The 22,208-nt window shown below is 39.3% G+C and overlaps 1 protein-coding gene across 1 annotated transcript in view; it reads right to left on the reverse strand.

The window, feature by feature from the left end:
• The window catches only part of LEPR (leptin receptor), a 122,740-nt gene extending 101,047 nt beyond the window's left edge, over window positions 1–21,693 (reverse strand). Inside the window, exons 1-3 of the mRNA XM_078451811.2 lie at window positions 16,889–21,693; window positions 10,996–11,192; window positions 8,812–10,169 (exon numbers count right to left, since the gene is read on the reverse strand). The gene's annotated coding sequence lies outside the window, so the exon portion shown is untranslated. The remainder of the gene's footprint in view (window positions 1–8,811; window positions 10,170–10,995; window positions 11,193–16,888) is intronic.
• Window positions 21,694–22,208: the final 515 nt, after the last annotated feature.

Raw genomic sequence — 22,208 nt, forward strand, 5'->3', positions numbered from 1 at the left:
GCGCCTGGGTGGCGCAGTCGGTTAAGCGTCCGACTTCAGCCAGGTCACGATCTCGCGGTCCGTGAGTTCGAGCCCCGCGTCAGGCTCTGGGCTGATGGCTCGGAGCCTGGAGCCTGTTTCCGATTCTGTGTCTCCCTCTCTCTCTGCCCCTCCCCCGTTCATGCTCTGTCTCTCTCTGTCCCAAAAATAAATTAAAAACGTTGAAAAAAAAAATTAAAAAAAAAAAAATAGAAATATTTTATCTTGATTCTTAAGATATCTCTGAGAAGAAATCCCTTTAAAGCCTGAACGTCCAAGTGAAAATTACTTTGTTGTGTGTATGAGGAGGCAGTTGTGGTGAGTGAAAGAAGTATAATATAGGATACTGTGATGGTATTTTTTTTTTAATTTTTTAAAAATGTTTATTTATTTTTAAGAGAGAGAGAAAGAGAGCACAGGCAGGGGAGGGAGAGACAGACAGACAGACAGACAGACAGACATGGAGACCCAGAATCCGAAGCAGGCTCCAGGTTCTGAGCTGTCAGCACAGAGCCAGATGTGGGGCTCAAACTCACAGACAAGGAGATCATGACCTGAGCCGAAGTCAGATGCTTAACCAACTGAGCCACCCAGGTGCCCCTGTGATAGTCTTTTTGATGTTGTTAACTTGACTCAGCTACAGTGTCCAGTTATACAATCAAACACTAAGTGTTGCTATGAAGATATTTTGTAGATGTGATTAAAGTCCATAATCAACTGACTTTAAGCAAGAGAGATTATCCTAAATAATCATGGAGGGCCTGATTTAGTCCATTGGAAGGCTGAAAAAGCAGAGCTGAGGATTCCCTGAAGAAGATATTCCACCTGTGGACAGAAGCCTCAGACCATGACTAGTCCAGCTTGCCTTTCCTGACAGTCTACTTTCTGGATTTTGGACCTGCCTAGCTAGTCCCTACAACCACATATGCCCTGCAATAAATATCTTACTATGTATCTCCTACTGGTTCTGCTTCTCTAGTTGAACTCCAAAAGATTTTAGTGACTAAAAACAGAGTGCTGCTATAACAAAAACTCAAAAAATGTGGTAATGGTGTTAGAATTGGTCAGTGGGCAGAAACTGGAAGAATTTTGAGAAACATGATGGAAAAAGCCTACCCTGTCTTAGACTATTAGCAGAAAGACAGTTGTTAACAACTCTGATAGTGAGGACTTAAAGGAAGCAGGGAGCGTGTTATTGGAAATTTGAGGAAAGGAGATCCTTGTTATGTAGTGGCAGAAAGCTTAGCAGGATTGTGTCCTGCAGTTTTGTAGAAAGCATAACTTGGATACAATTTAATTGGACATATAGCAGAGGGGATATCCAAGTAAAATGTTGAAGATGTGTCCTGGCTTCTTCCTGCTACCTACAGTAAAATTTAAGAAGAAAAAATAAATTGCAAAAAGAATTCTTAAACAAAAAGGAACCAGGATTTGATGATTGAGAAATTCTTGGCTCATCCAGTCTCTGAAAGGTACAAACATTGAGAGATTTGTGGCCAGGAAGGCCAAAAATATGGCTGGTCAACCTTTTGCTAATACTTCAGAAAGACTAAAAAAATCAGAGTATTCAGTCACACAATGGCTCTTTGAAGAGACTAAGTATGTGACTCATAAATTCCCTCATATCCCCCAAATAGAAATGGTATTATCTAGGGAAGATCTATGGATAAGCCTCTTCTTTTCTGGAGTGAATTCCTTGTAACATACATAGGACACCTATAAGGTTCTTGAGAATTTTATACAGTGGAAATTCTGCCAGCTTGCATGTAAAGAGATAGAAAAAGCTGCTGGACCCCCAAATTCTAGGTACAGAAAACAGGCTGATAAAACTACACAGCTTGTACTACAAAACAGACAAAAATCCTGGGGCCCATCGTAGACCTAATGAACACAAGTCTCTGGGGTAGGGAAAGAGAACTCTGTGCTTTAACAGGCATGCCAAACGAAATCAGAGATAATTAGCTTTTGGAGAAAGGCAAGAATGATAGTTTACTTCCAACACTGAACAGACAACGATGAAGACGTGATAGATTTTTCTATATAGACCCTGTAAGCCAACTAAAATCAGCAAGTGGAAAGCACAGGTAGCCAGATTTAAACCAAATCAAAGGAATCACTTTCAGCTATCATAGCCATTAGAAGCAGAATGGGCTACCAGTGAGACAATGAGCTCTTCGTCAGTAGGTATTTTTAAATAGAGACTAAAGGATTGTCCATCAGAAATACTGCAGGACGACACTGGGTAGGAAAGACCTTTGATCAGAATGACGGTAATTAGGGCTGCACATATCAAAGAATCTGAGGCTTGGAGCTGCAACTTCAGAGTATTTACATGAAGAGGTTTTGGGCTGTAAAAAACAAGTTATGTAGTAAAAATGTTACCTACTATCCAGGGAGTTGATTCACCATTCACAGAGCATGAACAATCCCTCCAAAAATGAGGATTGCTTTACCTATTGCATCTGCTATTTTTTAATAATTTTAAAGTTTATTTCTTTATTTTGAGAGAGAGAGAGAGGAATTACATGGAGGGGAGGGGCAGAAAGAGAGAGAGAGAGAGAGAGAGAGAGAGAGAAGAGAGAGAATCCCAAGCAGGCTCCATGCTGTCAGCACAGAGCCTGACATGGGGCTTGATGGCGCAAACCATGAGATCATGACCTGAGCCTAAATCAAGAGTCAGACACTTAATTGACTGAGCCAACCAGGCACCCATGCCTGCATCTGTTTTGTATTGCAATAAACAAGTAAATAGAAAATGTGTGTGTGTGTGTGTGTGTGTGTGTGTGTGTGTGTGTGTGTATCTTATTTTCAAGATAATTGGGGTGAATCAGTAAATCTGAAACAGAAAAATTAATTGATGTGGAGTGTTATTTAAACATACATATGCATGTTTGACTTTAATGAGTTCAGTTAAGCAGCCAAAGAACTACCAAGTAATTTGACAGCTTATAATGTATATGCTCTGCTGTAACTTTCACATTAATTGTACATAAATCCTTTAAGTTTGGGGCACCAATACTCTACAGGAACCATTAGTATCTATGGGTATAGGGGTATTTAGCAAATTTACCTTGATATTGATCAGTTATATATTCCATATCCCATTAGCAATGTCAAAGAGATATGGAATACTCTAGTAGTAAAAAGCAAAAAAGAAAAACACTTTAAACATTTAGAAAGGAGACTGAAGAACAAATAAAGAAAATCTGAGTTTCCAAATATTAATAAACAGGACAATGAATATCAACTAGTGAAGTTTAGCTATTAGAAATGCTAGTAATTTTATCTTGAAAGGAATGATATTCAAAACTCCTCCTACTAAAGTGCTATCTCCAGGACCAGAATTTAGTCCAAATTATCCAGAAGACAGTTTCTATAATCCTCATTATATAATACAATATTCTACTCATAAAGTTGCTCCATAAATGTTTTTTGAGTGAATAAATGATTTTATGAAAGACAAAGGGAACAAATATATACAAAACAAATGAACATTATGTTGTCAAGTTATAAATGATAACAAAACAAATACTCCTAATAAGGAAGTTTAGACATTAAAATACTTCAGTAAATTCTTATGCTCTTCTTTTTTTTTTTTTTTTTTACTTCTTTAACAAACTTTTTATTTTAGAATGATTTTAATTTTATAAAAAAAGTTAGAGACAGCACAGAGAGTTCCCATATACACCATAACCAGTCTCCCCTATTGTTGACATCTTGTGTTAGTATGGTACATTTGTCACAACTAAGAAACCCAATATGATGGATTACTGATTCACTGGTCATTACATTATTTAGATTTTTAACATTTTTTTACTTAATGTCCCTTTTCTATTCAGGATTCTATCCAGGATACCATGTTAATATAGTCATCTTGTCTCCTTAGCTTTCTTTTAGCTGTGAAAGTTTCTTAGGCTTTTCTTGCTTTTAATGACCTTGACAGTTTTGAAGAGCACTTTTTTAGTCATATATTTTTTGGTCACGTACTTTGTGGACTGTGTCTCACTTTGGATTGGCTGATATTTTTCTCATGATTAAACTGGAGTTGTGGGCTTGAGGTTTAGGAAAAACCACAGAGTTAAAGTGTCATTTTCATCACATTATATGAAAGGTATATGCTATGAACATGATTTTCCACTGTTGGTTTTAAACTTGATCATCTGGCTGTAGGTGTTTTTCAGCTTTCTCCACTGCTAAGTTACTCTTTTCCCCATTTCCATACTGTACTCTTTTTAAGGAAGTCAGTATATTTAGTCCACAGTTACAAACTGAAGAGTTACTCTCCACCTTCCTGAGAGGGGTGTGTCTATGTAAATTATTTGGAATTCCACACAAGAGATTTTTCTATTCTCTCCCATTTTAAAATTTATTCAGTTATTTATATCAGTATCAGTTCATGGTATATATTTTATACTTTCAGTTATAATACAATATACTACATTATTTAATATTTTATTCAAATTGTTCTAGTTTGGGCCATTGCGGGCTCTTTCACTTGGCTCCTGTGCCTTTTCCAGGTACACTTATCATTGCGCTTTTGTTACTTTTTTCTTGTTTTTCTCTTTTTTTAAATATAATTTGGGGAGCCTGGGTGGCTCAGTCGGTTGAGCGTCCGACTTCAGCCCAGGTCATGATCTCGCAGTCCGTGAGTTCAAGCCCCGCATCGGGCTCTGTGCTGACAGCTCGGAGCCCGGAGCCTGTTTCAGATTCTGTGTCTCCCTGTCTCTCTGACCCTCCCCTGTTCATGATCTGTCTCTCTCTGTCTCAAAAATAACTATACGTTAAAAAATAATAATAATAAATAAATATATTTATTTATATAGAAATATTATATTAAATATATAAATATATTTATTGACAAATTGGTTTCTATAAATACCCAGTGCTCATCCCAACAAGTGCGCTTTTAATGCCCACCACCCACTTTCCCCTCTCCCCCACCCCCCATCAACCGTCAGTTTGTTCTCAGTATCCAAGAGTCTCTTATGGTTTGCCTCCCTCCCTGTAACTTTTTTTCCCTCTTCTCCTCCCCAATGGTCTTCTGTTAATTTTCTCAAGATTCACCTATGAGTGAAAACATATGATATCTGTCTTTCTCTGACTGACTTATTTCACTTAGTATAATACCTTCCAGTTCCATCCATGTGGCTGCAAATGGCCAGATTTTATTCTTTCTCATTGCCGAGTAGTATTCCATTGCATATATAAACCACATCTTCTTTATCCATTCGTCAGTTGATGGACATTTAGGCTCTTTCCATAATTTGGCTGTTGTTGAAAGTGCTTCCATAAACATTGGGGTACATGTGCCCCTAAGCATCAGCACTCTTGTATCCCTTGGGTCAATTCCTAGCACTGCTATAGGGCATGTCATTTCCTTTGAGTCTCCCTGTCCCCATACACTTGGACTCCCAAATGTTCCCCTCTGGCAAGTGAGAGCAGGAAGAAAGATGAATTAATAGTTCCCAGCACACATGACCCTGACCAGCCTGAAGGAAGTACTGGATAGGCTGTCTTTCCACATATACAGTATAGTCCACCTGTGGCCTGCCATTTGATAGCTGTGTGGACATTGTCCCAGCCCTCTCGGAGATGAGAGAAGTTAGGCAGGGGGTGGGGATCTGGCTCAAGATGCTCTGGGGACCCCCACCATTGGGTTTCCCAGGTGGTTGAGTTATAAAATCTTTGCTCTAGGCATGTCAAGTTCCTAACAGAGCTGGTAGACTTCCTGCCCCACTGGGCAAGACAGTTTTTCCCAATAATTGAGCTTTTGTGGAGCCAAACCCCAGTAGTAGGACTGGGGTATTCTGTTCCACTATAAGGTTTGCAGGGAACTAATTCTCTAGCCTCCCAGGGCCATTGATTCTTCGTGTTGGTACCAACGAAGCATCCTATCCACAAAGGGAAGGTGAGTGCTATCAGAAACCTCTCATCACACTCCCAGCTGGCCAGGGTGGCCTCTGCCAATTCTGTGGTGAAAAGTAGAGCAAGAATCACAACAACAGCGAGAGACAAAGGGTGACAGTGCATCACAGTAAGGAAACAGATATAGAAAATATGGACAGTCTATTTGTTCCACCGGACCATCGACTCCTCAGGCTTCTGCCATGCGTGGATTAGTCAGCTTCCGGAGTGACTAAAGCAGGGCTGCAGTCTCCCAGAGCCTCTGGAGTTGCAGATTGCTTCTTCAGTATAGTCAGCTTGCACAGCCTTGATGGACCAGGAATGAACTCCCAGTTCTGAGATGCTGGCTTCACTCTGCTGTGGTGAATTCAGGGACCCACCTGGGCCACCTTTACTGCCATTAGGGAACAGGGATGATGACCTTACTGGCTTTTTCAAGCTGATAAGGGATGGTGTGGGGGTACGGCAGTTAGAGTTTACCCAAGGGTCGGTTGAGTGGCCCACGGTATGGTTCTACAGGAAGGCTTTCTGGTTCAAACAGTGCCTCCAAGGTAACACGTCTGCAAACCACCTTCCATTCCTGGGGTGTCCATTGATTTTTTTCACACTTTCGATGGGAAATACACTCCAGAATTCTGGCAGCTTCCAAGATAGTGGTAGGAGCTAAGATGGGAAGCCGTGCTCATTCTTTTCCGAGGCCCATCCGTAATTTCCACCCGTGCAGCGCCGAGCTCTTCCCTGCCCCCTAACGCTACTTATCCCGGGAAAGCTCGCGCGGCGCGGGGGAGCAAACCCACAGACTAAAAGTGAAACTTGAGCAGCGTTGGCCCTGCTGCTGGCTGGTGCCTTTCCCCCTCCTGCCTCCCCGCCGTCGCCACCCTTATGCTCTTCTAAGAGTTCTAAACAAGTATTCTTGGGGTGCAGTGAGAAAAACAAAAACATATCTACAATTTACATTTTTTAAAAAAAGATATTTTTCTAAATATCTAAACAGTTTCTAAATTTTCTAAACGGTTACCTGAACACCTACCTACACCCAAATGGCCATATATCATTCCGTGTAGGAATTTTAGGTCTTACATAATATTCTTAAGATACAGACTTCATCATTTTATGGACTGCTCAGAAGTATCTGTGGTTCTCCTCTGCCTACAGTTTAAAGATTAAACTCACTCTGGTATTCAAATGCATTCTGAGATTTAATTGACCAATATTTTCTCCCACTATGAAAGACAACTCCTAGTTACCTAAACACACTTTTGCTTTTTTTTTTTTTCCACTTCTTGCTTTTGTTCATGCTGTTCCATCCTAAATGTTCTTACTCCATTCTTCAACACCCCTCTTTCAACCATCACCCATTACCATCATCCATCTGCTGGGCGAAATCTTAGCCAATATTCCAAGATCCAACTAACTTGACTCTTCCTTATAAGCTCTCCAATTGGAGCTATGGTAGCTATGGTCCATGATCACTTAGAGATTTATTTTGTGTCCATTTTATCATCACCCAGTTAGTTGTGTATATACCTACATAAATGCCTTTGAGGACAAATGATGTATTATTATTAATGTTTGGTTTTCTATCCCCTAAAAGTTTATCACAGTATCTTGGATTGCTCAATGAATATGCATGGACTAAAACAGAAGAGGCTTGGGGCTCCACAGTGGCTCAGTTGGTTACATGTCCAACTCTCAATTTTGGCTCAGGTCATGATCTCATGGTTGTGAGATGGAGCCCCACCGTGGGCTCTGGGCCGACCAGTGGAGACTGTTTAAGAATCCTCTCCCTCTGCCCCTCTCCAGCTCATGGGTGCATGTGCACTCTGTCAAAATAAATAAATAAACCTAAAAACTAAAATGAAATAAATAATAAAATAAAATAGACAAATAGTATATTTTTGATTTGTTTCATTAAAAAGAACAAAAGCAAAAAATGTTTTATTTTATGGATAATTACTGTACAATGATTATTTACCTATAGCACTATTTAAAATTTGCATACCAGAAAGAAATTTTTATTCTAAATTTCTGTAGAATATATATCATAGAAATTATATATGTAATATAATTTCAATGAATTTTAAAATATATATGCACACGAAAAACGAGGAGAAATATGACAACATGTTACCAGGAGGTATCTTTCGATTGAGAAATTGATGAGTTTGTTTAGTCATTAATTTTTACCTTTCCAAGTGATCCAGAATAATCATATGTTACTTTATAGTCCCCCCCCCCAAAAAAAAAAGCCACTTGAAAATATCTGTGTGAGATTACATGTTCTTTGGAAATGACTCCCAGGATCTAGATCCTTTCAGATACACCTTAAAGCCCAGGGCAGCCCAGTTACTGTTGGCTGTTGCTCACTGGGCAGTTGCCCCAGTTTGTAACTCATTTAGGCTCCTAATCTGTTGGAACACTTATTCTTGTCCTTAGATGCTACTGGCTCCAATGTGGAGGAAATGTTATTATCCTGAATGCCTAAAAAGCTACATAACAGCAAGGAAATTCATAGTAGCTATTTCAGCTGTGATCAAAAAACTGTTTCGAGTTGAAAGGCAAGTTAATTGGATTGTTTGCTTACAATTTAGTACCAAGGATACAAATTACTTAACTCCAAGGTTAAAATTAGTACCAGAGCTTGGACTAAAATAGGACTTTTCTTCAAGGAATTTATTTTTTTGCATTGTCAGTATTTTTGTCAGGATACAAAGTGTTATATTCATATATTTATCATCTATTTACCTCCTTATCAGAAATGGTACCAGGGTGTAAGAGAGATTACAAAATTCTCCAGACTTTATACTTAAGCCAAAGTAATTATTATTTCCTTGCATTTGAAAGAATATAATAAGAACTCAAGTTAAGAAAATAAATGTTGTGGCGCACCTGGCTAGCTCAGTCAGTGAAGCATCTGACTCTTGATCTCAGCTCAGGTCTTGACCTTAGGTTTGTGAATTCAAGCCCCATGTTGGGCTCTGCACTGGGTGTGGAGCCTATTTAGAAAAAAGAAGAAGGACAAGGAGAAAGAGAAGAAATGTAGAGAAATTACTCCTAGACTATTGCCTGAAAAGGCTGCTATGAATAAACAGTTGGCTAGAATCATTTCATAATTATGCAGCAAAATGAAGTTTTCATAGACATGCATTTCAGATTTAAGTCCCTATGGACCTTAAAGAAAAGTGGCCAGTATTTCTGATAATCCTGATGATTGGTACACACATACTATAAACTAATTTTCACATAGCACAAAGCACTTTGTTCTCTGCAGGCATATAATGAGATTTGAGCGCAAAAACCACCATGCCCATTCATGGCCTATAAGCCAAATCTCATCGTTGAACTGCTACAGAGTTTACACATGTTTACAATGAAAAGGCTAAGTGTTTTTGTTGTCACTGTTGTTTTGTTCTATTCTGTTTCAGAGCCCAGTTTCTAGTTCTGAACCAATGGGTCATAAAAGACACAGTCAGTATCTTATTAATTATTTTACTTACCTTCATCATATCGATGTGATATTAAGAAACCTTAATTTTTTTCTTTTTTAAATTTTAGAGAAGGGGGGAGCAGGGCAGAGAGAGGGAGAGTGAGAATCACAATCAGGCTCCATGCTCAGTGCAGAGCCCAATGCAGGACTCAATCCCATGGCCGGGGATCATGACCTGAGCCAAAATCAAGAGTCGGACACTCAACTGACTGAGCCACCCAGGCATCGCCAGGAAACCTTTATTAGTGTGGTCCTACTAGATAGCTACCCAGTACAGACTGTGGGGGAGACTTACTATTTTACCAGCCAGCTCCCCCTTTTCTCTTCCTCTGGTCACAGTATTTCCTTTGGTGGCAAACTGCTGCCCCTCGGATTCCAAGCACATGGATCTGCTACAGCATCCTGGCTTCAGAGGCCACCTTGCACATGGCTTTGTGCTATGTGAAAATTCATTTATAGTATGTATGTACCAATCACCGAGGCTATCAGAAATACTGGCCACTTTCCATTAAGGTCCATAGGGACTTAAACCCAAGGTGGATTTGTCATAGTATCTCACAGTTCTAAGGGGTGGGAACACCAATAGATGGGTAGTGAACATTGATCTCTGAAGCTTTTCAAACAGAAGCTGGGTCGGGAGGATCAAGGGGTGGGCGTCAAAGGGTTCAGCAGCATTTTCCCCTCCTATGGTGGTGAATAAGTGTGGCTGTGAGCGGCAGCTTCCAGCAGCCAGGTTCTCTGCCACATGGAAGATCTCAGCCTGGGGGAGAAGACATAATTTGAAAATCAGGCCACGCAAGCAGGTGTTCAGCAAGTGTGACAATTTTTGTATGCAACTGAACTCCATTTCTCCAGTGATATCCTGTTTTACCAATGGATAGAAACCAAACCTCAATGAGTTCACGTTCCTCTTTTTTCCCCTTAACTTCTCTTCTAACTTCTAAGCAGGAGACAGTAAGAGAAACATCAGCTGGGCCCAATATAAGCAAAAGCTCTGATCCTTGGTCAGGTATTGAATTTCACATGGGACTCCTCATCCTGTCTGTTTTTCAGATGTTGATCTACATGGGTCCATGCCAAAGGTCACTTCAGGATCAATGACTCTCCCTGCTTGCCCCTAGTGCCTTTCTGAAGTGAATCGAGAAATATTCTCCAACCACTACCTGGGCTATGGCCACCTTGGCAAGGCTTTCTAACCCACAAGCACGCCCATGATATTCTCAGGAATGATGCTACTGTCCCTACACCTCAGTGAGTCAAGTTGGAACTCTGCAAGGCTACTTCAGATTTGACTGCCTTCATTGCACAGACATGCTGCCCCATGCTATCCCAAGTTGCCGAGCCATTAGGGTCTTCTCTCCATCCCTAGTTCTATTTAGGATAAAGGGCAACCACTCTTTCTACTCTTCCTCTCCACTCTTAAGTTTCCCCCACACATTGAGAGTGTCTGTTGCTCCCCCATCGAGCTCAGTCCTCAGATATAAACTTCACAGGATACTTCAAAAATTTGTTTCAACTATAGATTGGCTGTAATTGATATTATAAAACACATTCAGTTTAAGACACCAAACAACATAGACACTCACAGGGTGTTGATTAGTGAAGGATTCATCTACAGTATGCAGGGCCTCGTTCTCAACGGTGTACCAACTTAGCTCTCTTTGTTTCACCCTTGGCTTTCTTCTTTTCCCCTAATTTAGGATACTTCTCTTAATCTTCAGAGCCTGAGTTCACTCCCAGTCTGTGTTTCTGAGACTCAAGACACAGTCTATTATCACATCTCCTGTGGCAATGGACACAAAAAAATGCCCATGATGAAAGAGTGCTATAGGGAAAATAAACGAGGAGTACTGGGGAAAAACATAGCAAGTAATATATCAAAACATTCCTCCACAGAGAGCATGATGTCCAGGCAGAAGAGGGGCAGGGGTCACATGAGGGAAAAGTGAATCCTGATGGTACCCACCTCTTGGACCACGGCTCTGAGTCCCTCCCAGAGAGCTTTCTCCCGCCTTCATGAAGCTTAGTTGATCAACTCGGCCTCAAGATCTTTCCTTAATTCCCTCCTTTTGCTTAAGCTAATTCAAGTTATGCATGGCTGACTCAATATAATAGCTTAGCCAAGAATGGGCATTTTTATTTCATGGAATCAGGAAGAGTTGAGCAACTAAACAACCAGAAGAGCAGACACGTAGCTGGTCTTCATGAACTCTAACACTACCATTAGCCTTCTCCATCTCTTCTCTCTGCTGCTCAGTATGAGTGGGTTTCATTCCTTTTTACTATGTCTCTCCCCAAGGTGGGAAACATGGCTACTGATCGTTCCCCAGTTTTTCATCAGTGGGTTCTACTATCAGATAAAAGAAGAAATAAGTCAGTGTTTAAAGTCTCTATTAATTTGTTTCAGTAGTAGAAATGTAAAGAGAAAGAAAATTATTGGGTTCGCCAATTCTTCTTCCATGAAATATGGATAGTAGCTTCTGTTTGGATTATAACTGCATAAAAAAAATTCTCTCTATGACTAAGCTATCTGGCCCTTTTAAATTCCTTCTTAAAAGTGCATAAAGGAAAGAATGAATTTCAAAAGACTACTTTGTGTCTTTTTCTCAAGCTAAACACAGAGAAAAGAAGTAATGAGAACATAAACAAAAAATATATTTTTGAACAGATGAAAGCTAAAAAAGTCATGTGTTAATGTCTCTGCAGTCAAAATTAAATGTGATACGACACAACAAAAGAGGATATTACATTCCCAACAAAGAAGAATTTTAAAGTCAAGGAGACTGAACTACGATAAATAACGCCCTATGTTCTTCTACCCTGCCCAAACGTTGGGTACTTTGGAAATTTTGTTTCAATTACAAATTGGCTGTACTTGACATTATGAAACACATTGAATTTAAAACACCAACAAATACAAACATCCAAAGCCCGTTGCTTAGTGATGGAGTCATCTATAAATGAGCTTCTGCAATTATTTATAATAAAAAGGACTTGGATTAGTGCAAATACAAACGTTTCTGGATCTGTGAACATAAAAGTTCTTAGTCACTCAAACTTCACGGAAGAGTCCTGTAAACGTCTTGTTTAAACTTCCAGGTGCGCTCTTACCCTCTCCTCTCTTGCTTCCCCCGTTGGAGGGACAGTGAAATGCAATACCGAAACATGCAGAAAACAACCATTTTGGCTTTTAAACCTCCTTCTATTTTTCCCCTGATACTATTTCCCTCTTTACCAGGATTGAGACCCTGTTATGTAAACAACTAAACTTGAGTGCCTGCCTTGACATCGTTCACATTGGCCACTTGCCCCAGATTTGTAAGATTCTTGTGGTAAGATGAAATACAGCTGAATTCCCTTCATGTTTCAAAGTCAAACACTCACTTAGATCAATGGTTCCCAGGCTCTGGATTTCAAAAATGAAATTTCACAAATGAAATTTCAAAAATGTGTGGTGAACCAGCACAGGCTTGCCAACTTTTTCTTTTGCCAAGAAAGGATTTAGGGAAAATAATGCTCTCTACTATCAGTATCATTTTACAAAATAAAGAGCGTTTTTAAGGCCAAAGAAGTAAGCAGTATATTATGTCAAGTTAAAAAAGTGGGGGGAGGCGGTCATCATTCCCAAGAAGAAAGAGTAGACAACAATACACTGATTGAATCACTCAGAATTCTGACAAGAAGCACATGGCACCCTTAGAGGGGTTAAATGAAAAGTACTTCAGTCAAGTGACTATTTACAGAGGTGTGGGCAAAATTTTAAAAATTCCAACAGGGGATATGAGTTACCCAGAAATAGCCACAGCAGGAAGCCATTACTTCTCTGGGGCCTGAAGGGGTGGGGAAAGGGAACAGTGTTTCTGGAGCCAAGTGAGAGCGGGAGACAACAGGAGCTGGATCTGGGACAAAGGCAGCCATGGCCTGCCATGATGAAGAATGGAGAGAGTGAAGCTAAAAAGACCACATCTATCTCCTCCATCCTGCCTGAACTCAACTGGAAATCAAGGGCAAGGGGCCCTGGGTGTTGCAGTCCACAGACAGCCTCTAGGGGCACGGAACAGATCAAAAAGGGTGAAATATGGATGGGGCTGTGGGTCCACTAGAGCATATAGACATTCTCTGGTGGAGGGGCCAGGGACCAGGCAGAGCAAAGTGTGTACCTGTGAATGTCATTTTTCATTTCAATTGCAGGAAAATTACAAGAGAAATTTTATTTTAAGATATAATATTACTTGTAATTATATGCTTGATACACTGGTCATTTAGTGGCTCAGTATCTAATAGTGTAACGTCAAGTGGTGTTCAAATGGGCAACTTGTTCTAGTACTTTATTTTTATCACACTCATTAAAAATTCAACTTCACAAAGCTATAAAATAGAAGCAACACTCGACATTTTTATTTAGTTCAGAACATTTTGAGTGAATTAATGCCAAAATATAATAGCCTCCGGCCTCAGAGACTTCTCCTACCAGAGAGTTTCCCAAACTTTAGCCGCACATTGATATCATCTGGGATCTTAAAAAAAAAAAAATACTGATGCCTGGCTTACACCCCAGAAATACTGATTTAATTGGTAGAGGTAAAACTTTGCAAAGGATATTTTTTTAAAGTTTTTATTTTAGGAATTTTAGACTTAAAGAAAAGCCGTAAAGATAGAGTTCCCAGGGCATCTGGGTGGCTCATTAGGTTAAGCGTCCAACTTTAGCTCAGGTCATAATCTCAGGGCTCATGAATCTGAGCCCCACATTAGGCTCCCTGCTGACATTGAGTCTCCCTCTCTCTCTGCCCCTCCCCTGCTCATGTTCTGTCTCTCTCTCTCTCTTTCTCTCAAAAATAAATAAACATTAAACAAATTTTTTTAAATAAAAAGATAGTAGAGTTCCCATATATGTCATACTTGATCTCCCCTATAATTAACATCTTACTTTAGTATGGTGTATTGGTCACAGTCAATGACTCAATCTTGAAATACTGATACATAATTTTAAACTAACATCTATACTTTATTCAGATTTCCATTAGTCACCTTATGCTCTTTTTCTGTTCCTGGATCCCATCCAGGATAGCACAATACATTTTAGCATGTCTCTTTGGGCTCTTCTTGGCTGGGATCATTTCCCAGAATTTTCCTGTTTTGGATGGCCTTATAGTACTGAGGAGTACTGGTCAGGTATATTGTACGACATCTCTCAGTTTGGGTCTGTCTAATGTTTTTCTGATGATGAGACTATGCTTCTATGTTATATAGGGAGGAAGACCACAGAGGGAAAGTGTTACTCTCATCACATCATGTCAAGAGTACATACTATCAATATGATTTATCACTGTTAATGTTGACCTTGATCACCTGAGAGACACAGTGTTTATTTACCAGGCTTCTCTGCTGTAAAGGTACTTGTTTGTTTTCCTTTCCACCCTGTATTCTGGGAAAAAATCACATGCACAGCCCACACTTCAGAAGTGGGAAGTAGGCTCCTCCTCCTTGAAAAAAAATTTTTAATGTTTATTTATTTTTGAGAGACAGAGAATGAGCAGGGGAGGAGCAAAGAGGGAGGGAGACACAGAATCCGAAGCAGGCTCAAGGCTCTGAGCTGTTAGCACAGAGCCCGACACAGGGCTCAAACTCATGAACCACAAGATCATGACCTGAACCGCTTAACCGACTGAGTCACCCAGGCACCCCAGGCTCCTCCTCCTTGAGGACAAAGGATTTACATAAATTATTTGGAGTTCTGCATGGGAAAATGATCTATTTCTGCCACGATTATTTATTGATTTAAGCATTTATTTGTATCAATATAGATTCATAGATATTTATTTATATTCTGGATTAGAATCCAGTGCTATTTTATTTATTTTGTTTGTTCACATTGCTCCATTTTTGGTCTTTAGGAACTCCTTTCACTGGCTCTTGTTTCCCTTTGGTACACCCCATCACTGGGAACTGTTGTGTGTGTGGTTGTTTTCCTTTGTTTTGTTTTCTTTTTTTTTTTTTTTTTGGAATTTCCATACTTTCTGGCACCATAAGATGCTCCAGGCTCATCTTGTGTATTTCCTCTATAGTCAGCCGTTTATCCAAGGATTCCTGGTTCCTTTCATTGGACAATAGTATTAGAAATAAACATATGGGTATGTATGTGTCCTTGTTTCTAAGCCCTTTCATCTGACAGAGCAAAAAAATATGCGTGCATATACCTAATCCCCATATAGATACATATCTATAAATATTTCTATATATAAACACCTATACCATAGAATTCATACTAATATCTCTAACTCTTATCAAGAACCACGAGGATCATTCCTGCCTCTCCTCTTGCCTACCTGTAGGCTCCTAATATCCATTTACTTAATTGTTTAATTCTGGTATATGTGTATATTGGTTTCAGAACTGCTAGTCCATTCCCCCATGGGAAACTTCATCAACTAGACTAGAGTGCTTATGTACAATTCCTTTTTCCTCTGGACTTCTAGTTGCTGCCACTCATTTCCAAGGCTATTTAGGTCAATATACTTTTCCTCAAATCCTGGCAGTGAGGTTTTGTTCATCCATTTGTAACATATTTAGATTGTTTTGTCATATTCTATATTCCGTCCTGGGATCCCTTGACCTCCCAAATGATTTTTTTTAATTTACATACATTAAGGTTCACTCTTTGTGTTGCAGAGATCTATGGGTTTTGACAAATGCATAGTATCAGGCACCCAACATTACGGTATCACACAGAAAGTTATCACCACCATTATGCTCATGGATACTTCACCTATTCAACCTTCCCCCTCCCTAAACTTCAATAATGACTAATCCATTCATTGTCTTTATAGTTTTGCCTTTCAAGAATGTGCCATAAACTCATACAGTACATAGCCTTTTTAGACTGCCTACTTTCACATATGCATTTATCATTCATCTGTATCTTGAATGACTTGATAACTTATTCTTTTTTATTACTAAATAGTATTTCACTATATGTATGTGCCACAATTTGTTTATCCATTCACCTACTGGAGGATATCTGGTTGTTTCCAGATTTTGTTGATTATGAGTAAAGCTGCTATAAATTTTACATGGAGGCTTTGTGTGGATATAAGTTTTCAAATCAACAGGGTAAATACTTAGGAATTTCTGGATCATATGATAGATTATATTTAGCTTTATAAGAAACTGCCAAACTTTCTTGCAAAGCAGATGTCTGACTTAGGGATTTTTAAGAGCTTCCCAGATGATTTCAATGTGCAATAAGGTTTAGGGGCTGATGCTCTATTCTGAAAGGTTTGAGAAAAGCGTCAGTTAGGGATAGGATGAGCGTCTACCCATGAGGGCTGCAAAAAGAGAGTTTCAGGGCATTCTCCTCCTCAAGGCTACTCATAACTCAACATACTGATCACACAAAGAGCAGTCAGGAATTTTTGTGGTGGATAAATCACAGGTAAATCTGGTGATAAATCTTGGAACTATACCTTTCCACCTACTTACCTTTGTGAGAGGTCAGATAAATGTCCATACTGCTAAAGATGTCCTCTGAAATGCCACCTCAATAGAAGATGTAAACAAAAGAACCAAAACGGGTAAGAAGGATGGGTTAGTCAGATGCTTTGCATTCAAGTTAACAGAATCCCAAATCAGCATAAGGAGAAAAAGAGTATGGGGAGAAGGGATGGTATCTATTCGCTTATGTAGTTGAAATGTGCAGGGGTAGTCGAATCTCAGCATGACACAAATGATACCAACAAATTGGTCTTTCTTCCATTCTTCTTTCTTCTTTTCCTCTTCTCTCCTTCTCTCCCTCCCCTCCTTATCAAGCCCCACCTTCATCTCTCTAATCTTTTCTGTATTAACATTCTGGGTGGTGTCTCTGAATGTGTACAAATTTCTTCTTATAAGGACACCAGTCAGATTAGATTATGGTCCACCCTAATGGTCTCATTTCAACTTAATCACCTCTTTGAAGGCCCTATCTCCAAACACAATCAAATTCTGAGGTATTGGAGGTTAGGACTTCAACATACAAATGTTGGAGGAGAAAAAAATTCAGTAGTCCGTAACAATTATGCTCCCAGTGGGGAATCATTTCTTGTTTTCTACGTGAAGGAAAAAAAGGTGAGGACCAGTGCATATCTATCTCATATAACTGTCACATTTTCAATGTTGACTTATTAAATTCTCTTCTTCTCTTTTTTAAAAATAACACTCATTGAATTTTTTTAAAGAATCCATCGTAAATGTGCTTTGAAAAGAAAAGCTAAGGGAAAGTAGCTGTAGTCTAGGAAAATACATCAGAAGACTATATCTTGAGCATCCTACTTGGATTCTTGGGTCTTGAGAGTCACCATATTGGGTGCTAAAAACTTCTTTTAGTTTTTGTCATTATTTAAATTACTGCTGGGAGAAGCCTAGGAAATCACTCTGAAGAGCCCTAATACTTTAAAAAGAGGCAAAAGATGGGAACCCCATTGTTATCAGTAAAATTGTTTTTCCCAGAAAGCTATGTCTTAACACCTAATACTTGTACATGTGACCTTATTTGAAAATAGAGTCTTTGCAGATATAATCGAATTAATATGTGGTCATTCTCAACTAGGATAGGCCTTAATCCAGTATGACTGGGGCCCTTATAAGAAGAGAAAGTAGAGACACCAAGAAAAGAATGTTGCAGACAGAGAAGATGTGAAGATTCAGTCCGAGATTGGAGCTATGTTGCTACAAGCCAAGGAAAGGCTGGGGCTCCCAGAAGCTAGAAGAGTCAAGAAAGATCCTCCCCTAAAGACTTCAGATGGAACATGGACCTGCCAACATCTTGATTTTGACTTCTAGAAGCCAGAACTGGGAAATAATAAATGTAAGTTGTTTTAAGCCATCCAGTTTGTGGTACATTTTCACGGCAACTTCTAGGAAACTAATACACCCACCGAGAAGACTCAGACGGGGAAGCCAGAGAGGAAGTAAGAAACCCAGCTTTTGGAAGTCAAAAGAAGAAAATGGATGGGGAGTTGTTTGTATTGTCAACTACTCTAGACAGGTTACATAATATCCAAATTGTAAGTATCTGTTGAGCTTAGCATTATGCAAATGCATAGGCATTTACTATTAATATAAAGAATTGTTAAGCAGTTTCAGTAGAGAGATCACTTCTGGCTAAAGGATTAAGGAAAATTTCATGGATGGTATGGCATTGAAGCTGGAATTTAAAGCATAAATAGGATTCCAATATGTAAAAATGGAAAGTGCTGTAGTTAGAGGGGGAAACGTGAGTAAAATTATGGAGAGAAAAAAATTCAAGACATGCAGAGGAAATGGACAATAGTACACAAGGTCTTTATAAAGGAGATGTTATTTGGAGTCAGATCACGGATGTCCTTAAATGCTATGCTAAGAAGTATGAACTCTACTCTGGAAATTGGGCCATGGCACAATATTAAGTATAAGTTAAAGAAGATTGTATGGAAAATGGTATATAAATACTAATGAGTAAGCAAAATGGACAAATGAGAGGACTATAGACAAGGAAAACTGGAAGCTACTAGAATGCCCGGAAGAGACATTCCCAAGATCTGAACTAAAGTGACAATGAGAATGGAAATATAGTTCCTATTTTTGAAGCCCTATCATATACCAGGTGCTCAGCTGGCTGCATTATATAGGTTAATTGCTAAATCTGACAATTCCTCTCTCTGGTAGGACTTACTGTCCTGATTGTACATTTGTGGAAACTATGACTCAGAGACATTAGGTATCTTATCCGAAGTCACACAAAACTAATAAATAGTGGGGCTAATATTTGTACCCAGAAATCTGGTTTATTTTTAGGACTCTTGCCTCATCAACTTACCTATCCTACAGTTCATGTTGCAAATTCTAGATACTATTTGGAAAGTATATTAAATGAAACTCTGCACACTTCAATTTGGCACCACCTCCTTCAAAAAGGGAAGAATAGGGGCCCCTGGGTGGCTCAGTCGGTTAAGCGGCCGACTTTGGCTCAGGTCATGATCTCGCGGTCCGTTAGTTCGAGCCCCGTGTCGGGCTCTGTGCTCACATCTCAGAGCCTGGAGCCTGTTTCAGATTCTGTGTCTCCCTCTCTCTGACCCTCCCCCGTTCATGCTCTGTCTCTCTCTGTCTCAAAACTAAATAAACGTTTAAAAAAAAAAAAAAAAGGGAAGAATATTGTGAAAACACAGCCATTCTCTTTGGAAAATCCACTGTGTGGATTGTATATCGTTTGCCATCTATTTTCCCATATTTCCTAGCTCCTAAAACACACTGTTTCACTATCATAAGCATTTAATAGCTTTCCTTTTCCCACCAGTACCTGGGACGCCAGGTGCATTTTGACATAGTACCTTTGAAAAGTACCTTTTTGAACTATTCTTTGAAGCACTGCTACTCAGTGCACATTGATTTTCCTTTTAAACTAGAATCACTTAGTGTTTCCCTGTCAGACACTCACTGATGACCATTTATCCCTGAGACATACATGAATGAATCAGACAATGTTCTAATGATACTGAATTGGAAAGAAAATGGTACCTTGATTCCTGTTTATAAGTTTATTGTATCAAAATAAAGATACAAACTTTTAAAGAGGGCATGCTTCAATGCTTGATGAAACAGAACACAAGCTATCCTTTGATGAGCTTTTAAAGAAATCCTTGATTTATTTATTTTTAATAATAAAATATTGGGAAGTCAAGTGTATTCCTGCACATCTCAGGCATTGAAGGAAATGATCAATGTCCTTGCAAGATAACTGGCTACCATCTTTTGAGAATCTAGACTAAAAACAGGAGAACTGGAGGATTAGGAGAGAAAAGCACAGGGACTGAATAATTGCCTTTCCTCCTTCTGTTTATATAATAAATGCACTCATCGTTGCCATGGCAAAGGAGCCAGTCTGTTTTTCCCATTCCTCTGTTTCTACCGGTTATTATATCCAACACCAGCAAATGTCATATTTCACTATCATCTTTCTTGGATCCTTATGTTTATCCATCTACTCTGCATTTACTACTCTATCCGTAGTCTTTTTCATAGTGATACTGAGACAAAAAGTGATTTCAGGTGAGGGAAGTAGCTTCAGATACAGTTAGAGGAACGAAGAAGCAAAGAGTGATGGAAGGGAGAAGGAGAAAAAGACCTCTGCAGTTAGCCTTCCTAACGTTGGAAAGCCCCGCAGGTCCAAAAGGAAAGAACTCTAAAGATGTCATATAAAGCAAATTCCGTCTTGTTGATAAGTTGAATCAACTTTGTAGATGTATATTTTGGCTTTCTAAACCCAAACCACCATAATGATGGCAGTCATAGTCTCTTTTGTCATGATCAGGCTGAGCTCATCTCAGCATCAGTTCTAAATTAGGGGAATTAATAATACCACTGCTCTCAAATAGTCGTGCAACATGTGGAGTATTCTGTCCAATCCATGATGCCACATCTTGTCAGAGAAAGTGACACATTAATGTGTTTTGTAAAGATGACAACCAAGGTCTTGCAACCACATTCCCCCACGCATTAATTCGTTTGTGTATTCAAAAATTACTTATTGAAAGCATATTATGTGCTAAGCAGTGATTTAACCTGAAATTAAAAACAAACAAACAAAACTCGAGTAAGCCTTCATCCCCTTCTCTCAAAAAGTTTACATTTCAACCCAGCCATGCAAGAGGCAGTTGGACGAACAGGGTGTTTTTAGTTTAGAAAAAAAGAAGACTGAGTTTGAAGAACTATCCCTAAGAAGATAGAAAATTTAGGAAAATGCCACAATCTATAGGAAACAATCAATAAGGGCGAGATAAGTGGTTGCATCCTGTTTATATGCCCTAAGGATTGAATGTATAAACAATCAGCTCAATTGTTCTTTCTTGTTCATTTCCATTCCACAGGCAAAAGGATGAGGTAGCCTGCCTTTGCTTTCATAAATCCTTCAGTTGCAGGCTCTGATATTCTTGTTGAAACAATTCTACAGAACAAAGGGACCATGGGAAAGCTCAGGACAGGAAAGTTTCCAGCCTTGCACAGTTTAGAAAGAGTCCAGCCAACAAACAACCTGGATTCTGCCTCAAAGATTTGAACAGTTCCCATGTGGAATAACTTAGAGACTAGACTCACGTAAAGTTGCGAGAAACTAAATTGAGGCTAATAAGTGGATAGTATAAAACTAAGCTTTCAAATCAATACCAAAAACAAACAAACAAAAAAACTCTAGAGCAATACTTCTCAAACTATAATATGCATATAAATTATTGGGAAAGCCTGTTAAATGTAGATTCTGATTCAGGTCTGGCATACAGCTTGGGATTTTTAATTTTTTTTTTTTTTAACGTTTATTTATTTTTGAGACAGAGAGAGACAGAGCATGAACGGGGGAGGGTCAGAGAGAGAGGGAGACACAGAATCTGAAACAGGCTCCAGGCTCTGAGCCATCAGCCCAGAGCCCGACACGGGGCTCGAACTCACAGACCGCGAGATTGTGACCTGAGCCGAAGCCGGACGCCTAACTGACTGAGCCACCCAGGCGCCCCTGGGATTTTTAATTTCTAACAAAATCCCAGTTTGGGCTGATGCTACTGATCCTAGGATTAAATTTCATGTATTGCTGCTCTACAGACCTCTAACATCAGGGCTTACGAGGATGTACTGGGTTGCAGGCACTAGAACTACTTAAGCAGAAGCTTATTTGTCAGGCATACAACAGAAAGGAAATCTATGCTGCATGAGAGAGTGGGCTAGATGTTCCTTTTTAAGTCTAAATCATTCGATTCAGGGCTTTTTATAATGGACTTAATTTTACATGTGATTGCTT

This window comes from Panthera onca, chromosome C1, assembly GCF_046562875.1.
Source record: "Panthera onca isolate mPanOnc1 chromosome C1, mPanOnc1 haplotype 2, whole genome shotgun sequence".
NCBI lineage: Eukaryota > Metazoa > Chordata > Mammalia > Carnivora > Felidae > Panthera > Panthera onca.